Here is a 5,038-nt window from a genome sequence, read left to right on the forward strand (position 1 = left end):
GTAAGCAAAACCTAGTGGTCAACCCCTCTATCCAGCCTTGGTCACAACCTAACATCCCTGTCTCCGAGTGAACTACCTGCAATTGCCCCATGGAATAGGGCATCCAGCCAACAGAAAATAACTGGAAGTGAGCCTAACATGCTCAGTAAGAGAGTATGAGTATACATTATTATATGCGCATGAATGCAAATGAACTGGGTACCAAGACACTCAGGTCAAGAAACTATCTCATAGATTGGGACCAGGGTATATAGCACGCTGCACCGTCGCCTCTGGAGGTGGCTCATATACCCAGTGGATAATGGTGAGCTGATGTAGCACCTAAAAATACAATCTATTAAATCGCACGCATTAAATTAAATAAATATTATGATTATTATTTTAAGTTTAATCGGTTTAAAAATCTTTATCTGAATTATTTGTTAATAAACTATTAATTATTTATTCAAATGATTTTATTGTACTAATTATTTAATTAATATTTTTAATTGTTTAAATTTATTTGTCAAAATGATTTTTATTGTGCAACTTAATTGTTTTAAATATTTTAAATGTTTAAGGTTGCTTAATTAAATGATTTTAGTTATTTAGTTTATTCGTTTAAATGATCCTAACTATCACGCTTATTCATTTAAAATGACTTGAGTTTTTTTGACAATTATTTAAATGATTTTAAATGTTTAGCTTATTTATTTAAATATATATTGTCTAACTTATTTATTTTAAACAACTTAAGTTTAGCGATTAGTTATTTTAAATCATTTTAAATGTCTAGCTTATTTATTTAAATGCTTTCAATTGTTAAAGTCATTTTAAAGATTTTTATTCTGCTTGTGTATTTTATTTACATGACTTTTATTTAATCATTTAATTTATTTAAATTATTTTAATAACTCTATTTATTATTTAAATATTTTATTTAACATTGTGACATCAAAATAACTAATGTATTGATTTTAATTTCTAAGTTAGTGTTTAAATTCCTTCAAATGTTTAATTATTTTTGTGACGCCTAAGTTCCATAATTTAAATTTCATGTCTAAGTTAGCCTCGATATTTAAATTCCTAAAGTCATGATGATTTAAATGCCTTAAAATTTCCTTAGAATTTAATTGCTCAAATATTTAAATTTATTTACTTGAGACACTTGAAGTTTGTGACCTTCGGCTCCGGCACGCGGTAAAGGTGGACACGGCGGGAAAATCTCACATTCTAAATTTTATGGCCTAAAATTCTTAAAAGTTGAAGGAAATAAAAATAAAATTTTATTCTAAATTTCCAGGTAAAGAAAATCGCGTAAGCGCATCTTTGCGCGTAATTCTCAATATTTCTCAAAATTAAACTTTTTGGACCCGGACTAGTAAAATTCTATTCTTAATATTTAAATTTAAAGATTTTAGACTTATAAATTGAAAATGAGTGCAATCCTACAACTTAAAGTTGTAATTTCCAAACTAGCACTTTTATTAGTACCATAGCACTTTTGTGTTTGTCCCACACTCACACACTCACACCTATACATACACTACACTTAAAATACCACACCACACAATTAAACCCTAACACTTTTTGGCCCCTTAGCTGCCTCATCCACTCCTTCCCCAAGAAATCTCACGTCTCTCCACTTTTCTCCTTCCAATCTCATGGCTTCACCCTTCTTCTTCTTCTTCCCTTCAACTCCGGTCGCCGCCCAGCCACCTAGCCACCGCCATGCCGCTCCCAAGGACCATCATATGAATGGATTTAGCTGCTGGACTTGCCCGTCCTTCAGCTGGCCAACCCTCTTTCTCCATTTGGTTGCTAAACTAGGCAAGACACTCCCTCTTCTTTTTTAAAACCCAAGCATAGGATATAGAGTTCTTGATTTTTTTTCTTTTGGATTGATTTTTAACAGATTTTTACATGTTGTGTGTGTGAATGTTTCGGCCCTCAGCTTTTATTGGAGGTATCGGGTTCGGTTTTGCGTATTTGAATTTCTAGCTTGTGTTTTGAACTCGTGGAAGTGAATTTCTATCTTTTGAATGGAATTTACGTATATGGAATGAAAAATCAGATTTTTCCCTGTTATGTTCGACCCATTATCTTGTGTGGTTGATTGGTTTTAAGCCTCCTAAGGTGTTACACAAGTCACTTAATACATATTCTTTGAAATATTGTGAAAAATATTGAGTTTGTGGCGTTGAATCGGAATTTTTGTAACGAATGGATGAATGGAGTTGAGGGGCTGCCATGGGGTGATCATGAGGTTAAACATGTGTTTTTGAATGAGTATTATGTGGGATATAGGGCTGGAGCTTGTGGTATTTGGTTGGAATGTTGTTTAGGAAAGTTGGAAGGACATCGGGTAAGCGTTTTTGAGCAAATGATTGAATGAGCTAGCGCCGGGCAAGCGGATAGTTCAAGAACCTTTGCTGGAAATTTAGGGACACTTAGAAGATTCTTAAGTGATTTTTTGATTTGTTAAGTCATAAGGAGTGAGTTTGAGAAGCCTTAGCATTAAGGGCACCAAAACTGAACTTTTCACCTACGCGTATAGCCTCTAAGATTTTGGTTTTGATGGGTTCCTTATCAAGGCCTGGGCAGAGGCTACCTCTAATTTTCTTAATGTGCGTGAAGTTAGGGTCGTGTCGGTACAAATTAGGCTTATTTCAGCTAAGAATCGAGTAGGTTATGTGCATTTTAAGTTAGTCGTATGCGAGCAGATTTTTCTAACAACTAGGGTTGTTCAGGAATTTAAATAGTTTGGGTTGTTTGGGCTACCATTAAAGGTTTACTACTGATCCTAGGTGTACATTAAGGTGTGTTTGAGGTGCCGATTTGAACGGGAAGCCTTTTGAATTAAAATAGAATGAGTTATGGATCATACGGGTTAACCGCTCGAGATAGACCCTTTTTGGGCATAAACTTAAGTGTAAATAGAAAGCCCTTAAGCCTAGGGTGCTCACCTACACTCCAATCATCCATCATTTATTTTATTTTCACACTATCTTTTGAGTTTCATGTCACTTAAATTATTCAACGCCCATTTATTCGTGTGTGCGACTTCAAAGTTAATTAAAGATCTAGTCCCGAAGTCTTATCTTAAAGAATGCTTATGAAGGTAAAAAGTTGAAATGAGAAAAAGTTAAATGAAAGGAAAGTTAAAGAATGAAGTGAGTTGGTTGTGACTTGGACGTGCAATGATGGGTCGGGGGATGCCCTGGTTTACTTGCCAAATGACGTGTAGTACGAGTTCGAGAGACATCTCGGTTTCTCTACCAAATAGACGTGTAGTACGAGGTCGGAAGCAATATCAATTTCCCTACCAAATGGAAGTGTAGTAAGAGGTTGGGAGCAATCTCGATTTCCCTACCAATTAAAGGGCAATGTAGGATCCGGAGAAATCTTGGCTTTCTTGCCGGCATTGTATACTATAGCCATTGATCGATCAAAATCATAGCCACAATCGATGATTTAATTTCAAAAATAAATGTAAAGGATAACTAACTCATGAATGTTGTTTTTTATCGCATATTGCTATTGTTCCTACTTCGTGCATGTTATGACGCTCCCCCTTCGTGTGAATTTCATTGTATACTTAGTACTACTTTTAGTACGATACATTATTTTGAACCCTTGCTGTATTATTTAAATCTTGATGTGCTTTTAGGCTCACTAGTATGCTTGGTGCAGGTTGTACTTTGTTGAGATCGAGGGGCATGACTCTCGAGTGGACTGCGATGCAGGCACATCACATCTCTCCGACCTATGCTATTCTTCCACAGAAGTTTATTCAAACTTAAACGTTATGAAATATTTATTTTGTTTATTTGAAAAATGTAAATTAAATGATTTTTAAGATTTGTTTCTTGGTCTATAATGATTAAATTGTAATATTTTGATGATTGTTATGTTGAACCTTTTCCCCTAGTTTCTCTTTCATTTATTCTGGTCTAGTGTATCTGTATTGTCGGTTGCTTTTGTTGTTTGCTGTCTGTGTCAGGTGAGTTTTAAAATAAACAGATAGGTCATGCCAAAATTTTTGAAAAATTCGCATTTTTATTTAAGTTTATTTAAAGTAGAAGTTAGGGTCATTTCACCTGATACTTGTACATGTGTCCAACCATAAGGTGACCTGATACAAGAATTACGTATCAAACTTCCACAAACTCGTAGGGTGAGCACCCTACTACAAGATACCTCTAAGGTAAAGGCTCAATATGCTTATGTATAAAAAATACAGTCGTGACATGCTGTATATAAAGTCATATAAAACATGTAATCACATAATCCATGCAAACACATAATACATGCATAATCAATCTGAATATCTCGAATAATACTTCCGTACCTTACTAAGGCAGATCCTAGATGCTCCCAGCTAGGTCCAAGCCTGCCATGCAACACTACAATATAAATAACCATGCATTACCTAGCATGGTAAACATTATCTACTAGGCTCTAAAAGCCTTAATTAAACTATAGCCTACTCCCTATTTACTATAGGGAACCAAAGTCATACCTTCGTCCGTCGTCAGCCCGCAGATGTCGCATGCCCCAGATCCTGGGCATAGCCTAGCTATGACTCCTAGACGCCTCGCCAGAGCTCCGCCGCCTGGCTGCTACTGCGAACACTGTCCGCTATAAAAAAATATTATTTACTACTACAACTCTTAAAGAAAGAGTCCCGAAGCCCTTAAAAGAGAGCCATTACCGGGAGAGGAGAGGAAATTTTCACTTCAAAACTGAGGGGTTCGGACCCCTATTTATTGGCGGAGTTCGGATGGTCCGAACTAGGTTCGAAAGGTCAGAACTGCCACTTGTCCAAGCCATTTTGACACCTGGGATCTGCTGAGTTCGGACGGTCCAAACTAGATTCGGATGGCTTGAACTGGTTCAGAGGGTCCGAACTCGTCCGTATGATCCAAACTGTTTTTGTCCTTCCGAACTCATTTTTGGACCCCCGGGACCTACCCTACCATGTTTCGATGTTCCGGGTCTTATTTTACACTTATTTTCACCAAATAAGGACTCCTAAAACATGTTTTGACACTTTTAA

The 5,038-nt window shown here is 36.1% G+C and overlaps 1 long non-coding RNA gene across 1 annotated transcript; it reads left to right on the forward strand.

The window, feature by feature from the left end:
- Positions 1–1,571: 1,571 nt before the first annotated feature.
- Positions 1,572–3,875, forward strand: LOC140867329 (uncharacterized). The gene is made up of 2 exons (XR_012145114.1): positions 1,572–1,809; positions 3,673–3,875. It is a non-coding gene; the product is annotated as an uncharacterized lncRNA (long non-coding RNA).
- Positions 3,876–5,038: the final 1,163 nt, after the last annotated feature.

This window comes from Henckelia pumila, chromosome 4 (assembly GCF_033568475.1).
Source record: "Henckelia pumila isolate YLH828 chromosome 4, ASM3356847v2, whole genome shotgun sequence".
Lineage (NCBI taxonomy): Eukaryota > Viridiplantae > Streptophyta > Magnoliopsida > Lamiales > Gesneriaceae > Henckelia > Henckelia pumila.